We start from the raw sequence: 15346 nt of genomic DNA on the forward strand, positions 1-15346 counted from the left end.
TGTTTTCAGGCGCATTCATTTGACTTCCTGGTAGTCATCCATTTCAAAACCATTTTGAAAGATTCTTATTGTTGTCAAATAATTTGTTTGCAATAGACTATATTCCAGTGATTCCTTGCATTTTCCTTGTACTTTGTGCCCAAAAATTCATGGGGTTGCAGATTAGTTACTAACTTCTTGCTTGTACAGATTATTTGGAAAACATCTAGGAACTAAACTGTTCCTGCACTATATTAATTATTCAAATTGCCATTTGAATCCTTGAATTTAGCTCAATATATTTAGATGACAACAAACACCAGCTTTCATTATGTTGCTGTGTGGGACAGCTACAATTGCCAGAAGAAACTGAAGTGAAATTACATCACTGCAAGTTAGATTATTACATTACTTGACAAATATAGCGCAGTTTATTCCAGATAAAGGTGTATTCAGCTACCTTAGAGACAATTATTTGTATTTCTTACACACACTGCCTTTAATGGAAGGGAATAAAACTGTGAGTGAACTGTATCTGCTATGGACTTTGGGCTGCAATTGTGAACAGCCAGTTCTTCTGAGAGTTAGATGCTTCGTGCAAGATTGAGTAAATTGCAGTCAGCTGTAAAATCAAATGACTTCTAAGTTGCCACATGGCACCACCACAGGAATGAACACTGCATGTATCTAGCTTGCTTCAGAGGTGCACCAGTAATTTGTACTGGCTTCTGAGCCGTGGCTCAGTCCTGCCCAGAGCATCTTTATGTTCTTCTTCCTGTGCCCTTCAGCCTGCCCCGAGATCCCTGCTGGACTGGTACTGATACCCCACCTTAGCCAGTGTGAAATAAGCTCATGCCCATGAACTCAAGCACAAAAGTTGCAGCTGCAGCACACACATCCTGTCTGGAACAGAGGCAGGAATACCATCCATTTCTTCAAAGTTTCCTACGCTCTTCTGTGGTGAATAGTTCCAACATCTTGTTCTGCAAAAATCTGGTAGATCCTGAAAGTCCATCCTGTATCCTAAACAAAGACAAGGCCTTGCAAAATAAAGCAAGGCCAGAACAAAATAATACCAGACTACATAATTTAAGAATGTCCTGAAACATATGAGCAGGGGGAATGATATGAAGTCACAAAATCAGTCTTCTAATATATCCTGAGTCCTTTGTTGTACAACCTTAATGATTTTTTTAAAATCGGTTGTGTGACCATGATACCTAGGTGAATTGAAGGGTAAGGACTGAAGAGCTGATAGCTAATGGGAAAAGATATAGCAGAGTTGAATAAAGTAACTTTAGAAGGCACACAATTTAGCTATATATTTGGAAGAAGCTTGGTTTTGTAAAGGGCAGGATGTGAAGGGTGAAGACCTGAGGAGCCTCTTGGGAGAGGGGGAAAAGTACTAAGGTATTTTCAGCTCAAGGGAAGACAAATTACAGAGGTCTGAACTTTGGTTCCCAGCCCAGAATACATTGAAAATTATCTCGGCAGGCTAAAGACTGGAATAGTCCTTGAAGAATAGACAAAATTTCCCAGTTTTCATCTGTTATTTTTATTACATGTACACATAGGCTGTAGAAAACTGCTGCGAACAGAATCCACCTCTGGTCATTCCCAGTGACAGCCATCAAAAAGCAGAAGCTGCATTTCCAGTTAAGGAAGCATCTTGTTCTGATACAACGCTAAAAACATACTGTGAGGTCACTGAAGCATCATATAGAAAATTTTCAGATTGGAAGCAGTCAGGATCGTAAAGATAGAAACAGGAGAGGACAATTGAATTATTAACAACCCTTCAGATTTCTTCTAGCATGTACACTCCTCTGGGCAAAACACAGCATTGATGCAGCACAGGATTCCAAACAAATTCATTTTTTTATCAGAGGCAGAATTGTTTAATAACTTTCTTTTGAAATAGTAAGGTCCAGCCCCAAACGCTTGGGCGCAGAAGTACGGAGAGATTTTTCAGGAGCCCAGTGACTCCCGCCTCCGTTGGGTGGGGCTTCATTTTGCTCCTGGCAGCAGCTCCTCGGGGGGTAGTTCTTCCCCGGCCGGCTTTCCCAAGGGTTTCATGGCAGGGGGCAAAACTTGGGGAGGGAGAACCCTGCCCCTGCAGGATCCCAACCCCCCTCGACATACACACGGTGACGATTAGTTTCTTAACAGATGGTAATTCCGGGAAGCTGGGGGTGGTTCGCTGACCCCCGCTTTGCGAGTCTCCCACCCCCTCTCGGACTGTCGGGGCGGGGGAGGGGCTCCTGCCGCCGGCCCGAGGAGGGGGAGGAGAAGGAGGAAGAGTAGTATCTGCGGCTCCGTAGGGAAGTCGGTCAATAAAGTCAGACAGTATTAAGGGGAAGACGTAGCACTGCTTTATCTGTCTTCACGTGAGTATCTTCTTCCCCTGGTAGGCTTTGGTACAAATGGAAGAGGAATTTCAGCAGGCTAAACAACGTTTCTGTGTAAATACAAAACGTGCTTCCTCCTACGTTTTCTCTTGCAGATGGGGCTCAGCTGAACAAGCCCTCCTCTTGAATCCCGTCGTAAGCACCACCATGCGGGAACCGGGCTAGACCCACCAGAGGCTGCAGCAAGATCCTGGGCGGCCCTAAGCAGAAGCGATGAGTTCTGTACTCTTCTCTGGGATGATTTAAAGATAAAATAAACTGCTCTGTTAACAACCGGTAAGTGAGCACCCGTGGTTTATGCAGTATAGCTCTGTAAACCCTTGCACAGGCTGAGTGTATCTCGTGGACGGTACCTGAACCCATAGGATTGGGTGCCCTGGGAGTGCTTGTTCCCGAGTTTGCCGGTGTCTCTGCCGCGGGACACGTGACGGTTGTCGGGAGACGTTCCACGGTCGGACACGATGGATGTCGGGGGTTTTTTCCAACCTTAACCGTTCCATGATCTTGTTGCGTCATTTCAGACGGGAAAGCTTCCAGCTTTAACATAGTGTAGTTTGTATGCATGCTTCCAATTTTAAAATTTCCTTCAGGTGAATGCTGATGGCAGCAGCTGCCAAAAACATTGTTATTCAATGTAAATTACCGCGTATTCAAAGGTAGAGCTAGCTCTTTCAATACATCGGCGTGTTCCTCTGTGAAAGCACTCAAGGAATTAAACTGAATTTCTAGAGGGATGGAGCCTGCCTCTACAAGCCTCCTTTGAAGAGAACACAATTTTAATCGGTTTTGAGAGCCGGTGAGATGAGACATCCCAGACCTTCCCCAGAGATTCCTGGGAACTTCACGGAAAAAAAAAAAATCTTAATACGGTGGTGTAGCCCGGAGCCGGTTCCCGGTGGGGTGAGCCCAACAGAAACCGAAGTGCCGCCACCCCCCGCTTTCCCGGCGGCTCTTGGATGCGCCTGATGCCGCAGGCGGGCGGCCGGCGCCGGGGAGCGGGGCACAGGCCGGGTTGAGGCGCTGCCCGGGTCCGCATGCGGGGCCGGGTGTTGCCACCTCGGGCAGCGGGCAGCGCGGGAGGGTCCGGCGGGCAGCTGTGCGCCTCCGCACAAAGGTAGGCGGCTCCGGGTGGGGACCGCTGACGGAAGGAAGGGGCCGCCCGACTTTCCCCGGCTGCTTCTGGTGGGCTCGGGGTGGGGGAGCCGCCCGCCATCTCCCAGCCTCCTGGAGTAGCTCCGCTGGCAGGCCGGGGCGGCGGGCGGAGCCGCCTCGGGGTTCCCCGTGGGCGGTGAGTCGCGGCGGGCGCGCCGGCGGCAGGCGAGTGCGGGAAGGGGGGGATGGATAGGGCGATAATGGGCGCGGGGCCGGGTGCTCCGAGGTGGGCAGAGCAGGGCTGGGGAACGGTGAGCTCATGCGGGCAGAATAGCCCCACGCAGGGGGAGCCTCCGGGCGGAGCTGACGGCGACCCGTAAGTAAAATTGGACGGGAGATTTCGTGGCTTCTGTTGAATTGCTTGGGTCGGGTAATCCCCGGCCGTTTTGCCATGGCTGCCGGTCAGGCAGGTTCGGATAAAAGATTGCTTCTAGCGAGGGTACCGAAAGGGAGCTGCTCCTTGGAAATCCCGAAGGCCTCGGGGAAGGAACAATGGCTCTGTGGGTAGACTCTGCCTTAAGCTATGCAAATCCATTATTTGCATTTGAGGAAAGAAACAAACCCTGGAAGTTTAATGTCCGCTGCCTTTTTTTATTTTTGGTTTTTTGTTTTTTTTAACTATTTGTATTTTATTTGACAGCGGAGATGGTGTTTCAGTTTTAGTTAGAGCAAGTGGTGAGATCAGTCCTGCTGCCCTTTCTCAGAATTTCCAGGGAGATGAGCGGCTGATCTGCGATTTGTGCCTGTTGTGTTGTTACCTACTTGAAACTTTCTATCTAGTTTTCTTTAATTTTTTTCTCTTTTTTCATCCGTATTTTACTGAGCTGTTCTCACGTAGTGTGATTGCAGAACTATTAAGATTGAGCTTAGTGATGGGATAAGATTACTTATTTTAATCTGGTAATTCAGCTGAACTGTGTGGAAATGTTATAGATAAAAAATATGAAAATGTTACAGAGAAAAGGTATATATAAAATATTTCTCTGGAGAGTGCCATGGTACTACATTGTCACTCCTTAAGCTGAAGGAACTAAATCCAGAGAGGTGTTGAAGGAAATGTGCATGGAGCAGGGTTTCCTGCCCATCAACACGCAGTATGCTTGTCTGACTAGGTCTCAGAAGTGATATTTCGAAAGTCAAATAACTCTCCTTTCACATGTAGGGCTTCACCAGCTGTAGCTCTGGTTTTTATTTCACTTAAATAAATTAGCTTACCTTTTTTCTCCAATCTGATGCAGTACCTGCTCCTTTACCTCATCTGTCTCTGCTGAACTGATACAGTTCATTAAGTTACATTTTAGGCTTATGGCTGTTTTTAAGGCAACAGAATTAAAGGTGTCTTAGTCTCAGGTCTCCCTGAAGGTCATATTGGCTTTAGCAGACTTCTCATGCTTGTGGGATATATGAATGATCCCGTGAGGCTCATGAGTCGCCCAGTGGCCTTATCCCTCCCTGTTCAAAGGTAGGAGGAAAAGATCTTCTCTGGAAGCAGTTGCCAGTTGGGGATGTGCCCATGGGAACAGTGGCAGAGGGTTCAGTTGAGACACTAGAACCTGAAAGCTGACAGAAAGATCACCAGTACCTGAGTCCTAAGTTATGAACAGGTTGGGAGATTACAGGGGTTTTGGCTAGAGCAAGGTGTTGGACAAGACATTATGTTGATATGTACTATGTGTGCTGTTAATGGTTTTAGCAATTATGCAGGGGAGTTGCCTGACTGAAGAGGGAAATGCAGCAGGTGAAGTGGTGACAGATCTCCTTTGCAGTGGGAAGTGCTTGAGATGCTTCTCCCTTACCTTCTCCTCAAGACTCTGATAGCTTACAAGCAGAGGCAGTTTTAGAAGATTTTAGATGATTGCTTTCTTCCTTACGTGTTCATTTCTGGATAGAAGCTGTTGTGATAGCTTATTTGTGCCATTAGCACTTCTGTCTCAGGCTTGTTCTCTTTGTTGGTTTCTGAGCATGCTGTGATTGGTGTCTCTTGTTAAAAGTTTGGTTTGTCTCCCCAAAACAGGTTTGGAAAAGTTAACATAAACCAGCTTTGGCTGATTTGTGGTTTTCTTCTTGGTGTTGTTTCATATGCTTCTGGGTGTTGATTCAAATACACTGGCCTGGAAGAGGATGCAGTCAGATGGATCATTTGAACATAAAACTTGTGAGACCACCATGAGTCTCAATGAGGTTGTCTACACCACTGACTTAAAAGGGCTTTTGAGGAAAGGCTTTTGGTTTTGTGGTTTTTTTTTTTTTTTTTTGTTCCACCACAGTATAGCTTGCTAGCTATAGACAGGATCTAGTTTGTCTTTGTACATTTAACATTTAAGGTTATTTTACTTAAGAGCATAAAAGGTTGGTTTTACTTCATGTGTGATGTGAGGTACTCTGCCTTGGTTCCCTAGTTAAATGCATTTTAGGGATTGGCTCAAGACTTCTTGAAATACCTTTTTTAACAGAGAACTTTCAGATGTTTGCACTTCAACCTAATCAATTGAAGTGTGCCCTGTGTTTTGAGGAGTTTAGTTTTTCAAGCTTATGACATGTAATTTGTCTTTCATTTGAATAATTTATTCATCAATTTCTCTAGATTTATAGATAAGCTATAGTATAGTAATACTAATTAACTAATTTATGGGGTAACTGAATGTACAGAATTTTTCCTTTTTCAGTGTCTGTTTTCTACTGTCAATTTTCTCAAAATACCAGAAGCTGTGTAGAGAATAAACCACCCCCTAAACTTCCCCTTTAATCCAGTTTCTTCTGCTTTTGCAGAATGTTACGTATGGTTGCTTGTATACTTACTCACAGTCTTCAAGGGAAATGAAAATAAAGCTACTTGAACATGTTATTTGCTGTGTGAATTTTCTAAAGCTTAAATTTTTCTTTTACCCTCCTTCCAGAAGAGCCTAAAACATCAGCTTTTCTTGATTTGATGTATATTGAGGTCTAGAGGAAAACAGGATGTGCATACTGTTGTTTTCTTTATAAGTCTCTTTTCAGCAGCTCTCACTTTGCAGTTTAGCGTATTAATCACTGATACCAATTCCAGTAGTAGTATTTGTGCAGAGAGGTTGAAAAGTGATGGGCAGTATTAGCTAGCATGGGCTGTGAAGCAAAAGCAGGGAATGTGTGGGTTGCATGTAGTGTTACTACCTTTGGAAAAATGGGTTGAAAAAATGCAGGTACAGAATGTGGTAAAATACCCTGCAGCAGTAGTTCTTGCTTGTTCTGTACCTATCATTCTGAAATACCATGTCCCTTTAAAGTTTATTTTGCTCAGCTGGATTGGCTCTTCAGTGTTCCAAGCTTGGTTGTTCTTTGGTCTTGAAGGCAAAAATCACGCCTTGGTATCCTGTGAGGAAGACCCTTTATAGCACTGTCACAGAGTAAGAGAACTGTGAGTGTCCCTGGATAATAACCTAAACTTGTGTGGAACTGTTCAGTTACCTCTGCTCCTAGCCCTAACAGCAGCAGTAAAACTGGAGTATGGTATGCCAGTTTTTTTTTTTATATTCTAGTGTAAAAGGAGAGCCAGGAAGAGTAAGGTAAAAAAAATGGAATACCTTCCACTTGCCCTGACTTTGAAGGGAAGGCTGGAAAGCCTACAGAGCCAGTTGATCTTCCATTCTGTTAGGAAGGCCAGAATGGAATAATCTACGAACTGGTTTTAAGAGCAGGCAGGAGTGAAATTATGGTCTCTCTTAATCACTGAAACTCTTAATATATCTCTTGATTTATAGTGTAAGTTGCCATTTCCTGAGCTGCAGTATTGCTTTCTTTTGGGCCACTAGCCAGTAGGAAACTTCATTTGTGAAGTGTGTGGCTAGCAGTCTTAGATTTGCACAGACTCTTCAACTCACTTTTAAAAGAATAGTTTTAGCCCTTGTTGTGAGTGCAGGTCAGAAACACTAAAATAGGGATCTACTGCAGAGCTTAGAAAAGTTCTTTGTTGGACTGGATCTGCAGACTGACATTTGCATTGCAGAGGTATCCAGGCACTGCTTGTTTTCCCTGCTTTGTGGAGTCCTGAGGCCAGCAGTGAAATGAGAATGGTGTGAGGGGCATAAGCTTTACCCTGGGCCTTAGCAGAGGTGGGCAGAGGAAATGTGATGGCCATTTAATAGTCAATACGGAATGTGTGTGTGTTTATAAAATACAAATTGCATCACATGTGGGATGAGGGGAGAAGTCCCTTTCTCAGAGTAATAAAGAAATTGAAGTTGTGTTTTTGCCATAATCTTTTTTTCTTTTTTTTTTTCCTCATGTAGTTGTAAGTTAACATAACTCCCTCCTGGGCAGGTAATTTTTGCAGGTGGGTTGTGCTGACAGTTTTTTGCCTGCAGGATGACGTGTGGGGGGAATTGACCTGTTTCAGAGCAGTGGCATCCAAGCGCAATGCAAGGGAAGATCCTGTGGGTTTTTCTCACTGCAGTGAAGAGACAGGAATATGTTTGCTGGCAAGGAGCTGTTGGTGAATGAAACCTTGGTCATCATTTGCCAGTTAAGACAGGTATTTTCTGGTTCTTCTAAGTTACAGAACCAGCCAATCTGGTATCATCCACCAGTGTTGCATCTGAGCACCCTGGAAACATTTCTATCTCTGCAGTGCTTGGGGTAGTCTGAAGTTGATGTGTGGGACTGAGACCAGGAGAGGGTGGTGTAGATGTGAGGTAGGCTGTAAGGTTTGTTTGAACACATTTGCACAAGATTAAATGGAGACATAATATTAAATCCACTTGATGAAGCATGGGAACAAGTTAGGATTTGTCCAGATTGCTGAATGTGCACAAGGCTTGCTGGCATGTGGTAGCTAGTCTTGATTGTGCCCCTTGTGTAGACAAGTTATTGCCTTCTCATTTTGTATCTGGAAAAGCCGGGTTTTTGTTGTTGTTGTTTGTTTGTTTTAATTTTCCCTTGCAGGAAACTGTTAAAACTATGGTTTGCTTTGCCATATTTAATAAGTCAGGGTGACACTTGGCTCAGCTTGGAAGCTGGAGTGTTCTATGAGCCTCCTTCACTACCTCCCAGTTTTACAGCCACCATGGCAGTTTTAATTTTCCATTCTCAGAAAGTTGAGATGTGGGGGTATGGGTGCACAATGGGAATGGAACACAAAACGGCCATGAAATACTGCTTTTAAGTAATCATCTCCTGCTGTCACTGCTGGAGACAGAACTGGGCTGGATGGACACTGACATAGCAGAATGTTTCTTGTGCTTTCATTGCTCACCTTGTGCTGTGGAGCACAGGCCAGGTATGTAAACTGGGTTTTGAGTAGCTAGGTGATTAAAATGCTGGTTAGTGTACCTACGATTAGTACAGTTTCTCAAGAGTGACTGCCTTTTCTTGCAGTACATGTTAAGGAAATACTGTTAACACATTTTCATTGAAACAAATTGAACGGAATAGTTATTTTCATTCTTGTGTGCTAACAGCACACTATAATTTGTTTTCAGCTTGGGACATTGGTTCTTAGATGGCTTAGCCTCCAGGTAAGGTAGATTTTATATTTAAGATTTCTAACCTAAATAGAATATGTTGTTCAGAGCTTTACAGAAGGAAATGTAAAGTGAAATAGCGTATCTCATTCTTCAGTTTTCACAGAGAACATTACTTATAATAAATACTGGTCAGTGTTGAAGTGAATTTTTTGAAGCTGGGTGATGGAAGTTGGCTAACACTACCTGTTAAGTGGTTGAAAAGGGTATCTAAGTTGTTGAACTTCATACAGCTCTTTTGGGAAATTTGGACACTTACGTGTTTGTGCAAGCCATTTTAAAATTAGAGCACTTTTTTCTTTCTCAGTGGCTAGATGCTCTTGTGATACCTGTACCACACAGCTGTATGATAAGATAAAATGAAACCATATTTTTGATGTCTTTATGTTGTATGTACTTTCTGATATTTAATGAGAAATGAATTTATAGAGTTTTTTTGTTCTACTCAGCCTAGTGTTTATTTTTGCAAAACTTGAGGAAGTCTCAAAGTTCCTGATCGCTCGCATTTGACTGAAATCAGCCAAAGGAATTCAAAAGTTCTTCAGGGAAGGAAAGAGAAGGGCATGCATGCACACAAACAGGGTATGGTTGCATAAATCTCATTTCATGCTGAGAACACATGCAGTAGAAGAGAACAAAAAGCCTTTTACTGTATGGCATTTCATGCTCTAATGGAGTTCTGTGTCGTCTGTGGCATGGATAGCAATCTGATAGGACATGGTGGTGCTGGAGGCTGAGCTGCATTTAGCGCCGTCAGGGTAGCAAGAAAAGATGTCAGTAGGCAGCACAGCAGGCGCAATGTATATTGCTCTAGAGGACTTCAAGTTTTATGCTGAAGGAAATATTAGACTTTGTGTTTTATCACTGGTGCAGCATGGGCCAGTTTGGTTATGGGAGAGCGGATCTGTGCCACAAAATCCATTGCCCTGCTGATAAGACAGGGGCATGAGCCCTCTCTTATTAGACTCTTACTCTCTTGTCATCAGAGGAGACACTCTCATGCAGCCCTGAGCATATCCAGTGCTCAGAAAAGATCAGGTAGAGGAGGATAGTTAATCTGTTTAAAGATACTGTGGTCCTGAAGAAACTCTTCTTCATTTTGCTGTAGCATTTAAGGGCTGGTGAAACAGAATTGAGCAGCAAAATCAAATGCTCCGTTTCACCTACAACAAACCAGACTTGGATTGTAAAGGAGCAAAACAAACTGGCAGAGGGAGCTGTGATATGCAGGAGAAGGTACTGTGTGAAGCCACTGCTGTAGCAGAGACCATGCTGTGTGTCTTCAGCCTGCTCTCACTTTCCTGCCTGACTGCCCTTGTACCTCCTTGCTCTCATCTGGGCTTCTAGGAATTTTAGCAGCCCCCAGCAGGAGGGCTGTGAGACTGGCAGGGAGGATGCATGGGTGGGGTGACAGGCACCTTTAACTCCCCTAAGTTTTAGGCATGACTGTCCTTTTCAATTAATAAAAAAAAAAAGTGAAAAAGGAAGCAGTATGTCAGTGTTGGGGGAGAAAGGGGTTGTGTTTAACCTTCAGTGAGGATTGAGGTCTTGTAAAAGGGTGTCTCTGTGTAGCTCTGAGAAAAGCATATAAGCTTTCCCAGCATGCTGTAGTGACTAATGTAGGCAGCTTTCCTCTCAGACAGATGGCAGTTGAAGATTACTATCAGATATAATTAGCTTTCCTCTTCCATAGGTCAGAAAACTGAAGTGCGTAGTTTAGGACTATGAGCTGCACTGTAAGATGGATACCCAATAAAGTTTGTGCTGCAGTACAGATTGCTGTAGCATCACTTTATTGCTCTGAATACACAGAAGTACCTAAATGAACATGTGCAAGCTTTTCTGCAAAGAGCTGAATTCTGTTACAGCAACTAACAGTTGTCCTGTGGAAAATTCCGGTTCTGGGTTTACACTGTTTGCCCTGCTCATTTGTTCTTTGTTATGAATTTGATTTCAGCTTTGTTTAACGAAACACGATGAATGATACTCTAAATGCTAAACTTAGATACACCTTCATCTGTGTTCCACTTGGGAAGCTCCCTACCTTACAAACAATTGTTTTGTTTTTGTTGGGAATTGTAAGGGTTTAACATTATCAGAGAAGCTGCTCAAATTGCTGGTGTACTGCAGATTTCTCCTGAGCTGGCAGGATCCCTGCTTGTGAGAAGCTTCCAAGATTTTGTAGTAGTGTGGGGTAAGTGCTACCACTTGTCTCCATTTTCCTCCCTTCCTGAATTAATTTAGCTTTACACTTTTCACTTACTTGTTTTGCTGCATTCCTGAGAATCCCAGAGCTCTCTTCTGCACAGATGCCTTGCAGCAGATTGACTTGCAGAATTTGCTACTGGGGCAAATTGCATCACAAACAGCTGGGGATTTAGGGGATTTTTTTGGTCGTTGGTTTGGGGCATTTTTTGGGGTGGTGGTGGTATTGGGTTTTTTTTTTTTATTTTTCTTTGGTAGTTGAGGCAGGACGGGGAGCAACACAGCAAAAATGAAGAAATGTATTGTGTTTGGGGCTCTGACTACAGACATGTTTGGCATGTTATTTAAATGAAAATTTAACTTCAGTTTTGTATGCTGGCCAGGTGCATGTTCACACCTATTTTTTGGGCTTCTTAATCCATACAAATCTGCTTAATGTAACCTGTCCCTTTTTAAAGTGTGGGGACATATGGACAATAAAAATTACAGTAAAAAACTGTGCCATCTAATAATGGTAGTCGTAGTGCATTTGTAATTTATTACGACTGGGGTTTGCAAATGTTACTGTGAAAACTAGTCATACAAAAAGCACCTGGTTCTGTTTAGGGACAGATTCTGACACCAATATGGATCAGAATTGATACTGTTACAGTGAAGTAAGAAAATAGTCTGATCTACTTGGGATTTATTGGCAGTGTAGATGAGGGGGCATTTAATTCTTCAGGTGCTGCCAGTGAAGCTAGTAAATTAGCCCTCTATTATCCATTGGGGGAAAAAAAGGCAACAAAAACACAACCATGTTTTTTCCATGCCCTTGAGTGCCCTAATTTTGCTTGTGAGTGGGCTTTGGTGTTATGGTTCTTTATGTGTTTTGTTTCCTTGGATTTTTTTGAGGGGGATTTATTTTAACCTGGTGTTGAGATGTATTCTTTGTTTCCCCTTAACTGACTGGTAGATTCAGTTTTATAATTCCAGCCATTTTAGTGAGAGCTGAGGTTAAATCACTAGCTCCAAATCAGCCAGGATGTTTTAAATGTGCTAGGCATTGTTAGAAGACAAAGTGTGGCTTGTTTTAAGGTGAACTTAATGCTGTAGTGAATGTGCACATAAAATAAATACGGATCAAATTTTCTGGTTGGACCTTTATTTGCTTAGATTGATCATAGTCCCTGGAGGAAAAAATGATGTGCCGGATAGGGTTTGTAACTGAACTGTTTTTGAAACAGTTGAAACCTGACTAATTTGCCTTTTCCCAGCCATTTCTCTTACTTTTTTCCATTTTTTTCTCTCTGGGAAACCTAAGAAGAATTGCTGGTTTGACCTCAATCCTCTAACTCTGCAGGCACTTGTGGACAAAGCAGTGGTGTGGTGAATGAGTAACTGATTTAGTACTGGGTTACATATCTTTCTATTAATAATTTTCTATTTTCTTCAATTTTCAATTTTTTCTTTTTTTCATTATGTAGTATTTCTGTGGTCTTGGCCTTTTTGAAAGGAGGTGAAGAAGCAAAACAACTCAATCATGATTCTCTTGTTCCTTGGAGGAAGAGCAACTCAAGTTGACTGAAACCTTTCAGTTGTGTAAGTCAAAGTATGAGAAAAGAATGACCTGAACTCTGACCCCCAGAACATGTTTCATGGTTGTTTATATTTCAGTCCCTTCTGGAAAAAGAGCTGAAAGAAAAGGGGAAACAGACTGGGAAGGAGCAGTGTTGTCACCACAACTTGCAGAAGACCTGCCTGTATTTATAGTACTCTGTTTCTTTGTTCTTTATTATGCAGACACCTATGATGTGTAAAATATAATTAGCAACCTAGCTTAGGTTGGCTAAAGCTTTAAAGGTTAATCTGGGAGAACATAAGATTCTAGGAAAAAATCTATCAGCTAAGGTTGTATTACTGACTTTGTGTGTGTGGGTTTCATTTTTTTTTTAGATATAGTTAGAGCTGGATTTTTTTAATGTTTGGTTAAAGCTTTGGGAGTTAAGGAAGCAGAGCTATTTGTGCTCAGCTCATACTTGCGTTTGACTTTATGTGCACAGGTTAGCTTCTGACCAAACCCCAAATAATTGTTTGTGTACTGCATAGCATCTCTGTGGCTGCTGGCCATGACAGAAATGGCTCATCTGTATTCTGAGTCCACAGGAGGAAGAAGGAGGGAAAAGAAGTGAAGTGTGCTGACGGAAGGGCTGTAGAGGGTCAGGACAGGGAAAGCATATGGAAACGTCTCTTCCCAGTTTACCTGTGCCTTTGCATAGATTGTCTGCTTCTTGTCCTCCCTCATCTCAAAGCACAAAGACAGGCAAGAAAATGAGGCTGTGGACTTGATCTTACCCTTGATTGTAATTATAGGTAAGGTTTCTGGAAATCTGTGATACTGACAAAGTACCAGTTAGATGAGAATCCAGTAGTTAGTATTCTCTTTCTCCTCAAAGCCACAAGTTGGATTTGTATCTATCCAGGGCTGACTTTTAAGCTTGAGTTAGCAGTATTTAACTGTGTGTCCATTATTGGACTAAATCCTAAGCCATCTTGGAACATTAAAGAATATTGTTTTCTATCTTGAAGGGAAAAAGTAATTAAAAATATAATTTACCAGATGAAAAATATCAGTTCAGTTATCTTTTTTTTGTGCTTGCAGTTTTAGTTGTGTGTGTGCATCATGCTATGGAGCATGCTGTCACCTTGAGCTGGTGCCAGGGATCCACACTGCACTGTGATAATCAGCCAAAATATTAGCTCAGATCTCAAGGGTGGCATAGCAACCCTGTGATAGCCCCAAGCTGGAGGTGACATATTCTGCCTCTCAGCAGGGCTAAAGAACTCAGCCTGGATACTGTTCCTATTCAAGGGCCATTTCTGTGGAACCCAATGCCTGTGCTCCATTGTAATTTGCTTACCAGGATTTTCTGGCAGGATGCACTGGCTGAGGCTTTGTGCTTCTGTTTCTCATCTGTGGAGCTGGTATTTCATGTCAGTTAGAAGTGATGTGAAATTTTGCATCAGTAGGCTCAAAAGTGATATCTCTGTGGAACAGTGCACATAATTGATTGTGGTCCCTCCGAGTACAGGATCACAGCATTTTCTTTTGCAGACAAATCGGGACCGCTTTTAGTAAGCTTTAAAAAGCTTGTAACTTGACCTAGGCTTGTACACGTGCCTTTTTGCTCTCTAAGAAGCAGTCTGATGAGTGTAGGCAGCCTCTAATTTCTTTCTGATTCTGCCCCTACTGTGGGGTATGTGTAAGAGCTCCTGGGTCCTCGGGCAGAATGAGGGAGGAAGAGAGGAAAAAGCAGTTAACCACTGAACAGATGACACCTTATCTCATGCAGTAAGAACAAGGGAGTCTGAGCATGGTGATGAGATTGTAAGTCAGGACATGCGGGCCTTTTGCAGCTTTTGCCAAACCCTCTGTATTGATGACATGTCGTCTTTGAAGGCTACAGACTTGTGTTTTTCTGATCTTGTTTAATCTGCTGAGCTGAGAATCTGTGGAGCTGGAAATAAGGATTGGAGAGCTATAGGTGCTGTCATCTGTTCTGCCCAAAACACAGAGATGAACTCTGCTTGTTCCTGCAGCCTTTGGGAAGGCAGTTAACTTTCCTCTTCCACCAGATGTGCTGTCTCGGTAAATTAGTATTAGAGGGGGTGAAAGTACAATAGATTTAACTGGACTTGAAATCTTTATCAGTATCCTTTAGCCAAAGGATATGCTTCTGTGGCAAGAGTTTCTGAAATTATAAATATGTCTGCACAGCCACACCAGAGGAAAAGTGATGCATAGATCTTGTAGACTCTAGACAAAAGCAAACTGAAATAGCAATCATTGCTGAAAAATACTAAGTTGCTTTTTCATTTTGCTTGGCCCAGCTGGCAATTATGCTCTGAAGAACACAATAACAGTGTCTGGTATTGAAAGACAAAAACAGAATAAAAGAATCCTGAATTGTCCACAAAGTAATAAATGTATTGCTGTCTCTTGTGGTACAGAGTATGTTTCACCAATAGCGGGATGATGAAGGGGAGGAAGATAAGCACTTAGGCCCTAAAACCAATCTATTGCATCCTGTCCTGAAATGCTGCACAAGGTCAAAGATGTACACAGCT

General features: G+C 42.8%; 1 protein-coding gene across 7 annotated transcripts in view; it reads left to right on the forward strand.

The window, feature by feature from the left end:
• Window positions 1-2265: 2265 nt before the first annotated feature.
• The window catches only part of ST3GAL6 (ST3 beta-galactoside alpha-2,3-sialyltransferase 6), a 319252-nt gene continuing 306171 nt past the window's right edge, over window positions 2266-15346 (forward strand). For all 7 annotated transcript variants that reach the window (XR_004980280.1, XM_054518140.1, XM_054518143.1 and 4 more), the window contains exons 1-2: window positions 2266-2366; window positions 2483-2663. The gene's annotated coding sequence lies outside the window, so the exon portion shown is untranslated. The remainder of the gene's footprint in view (window positions 2367-2482; window positions 2664-15346) is intronic.

This window comes from Molothrus ater, chromosome 2 (assembly GCF_012460135.2).
Source record: "Molothrus ater isolate BHLD 08-10-18 breed brown headed cowbird chromosome 2, BPBGC_Mater_1.1, whole genome shotgun sequence".
In the NCBI taxonomy this organism is placed as follows: domain Eukaryota; kingdom Metazoa; phylum Chordata; class Aves; order Passeriformes; family Icteridae; genus Molothrus; species Molothrus ater.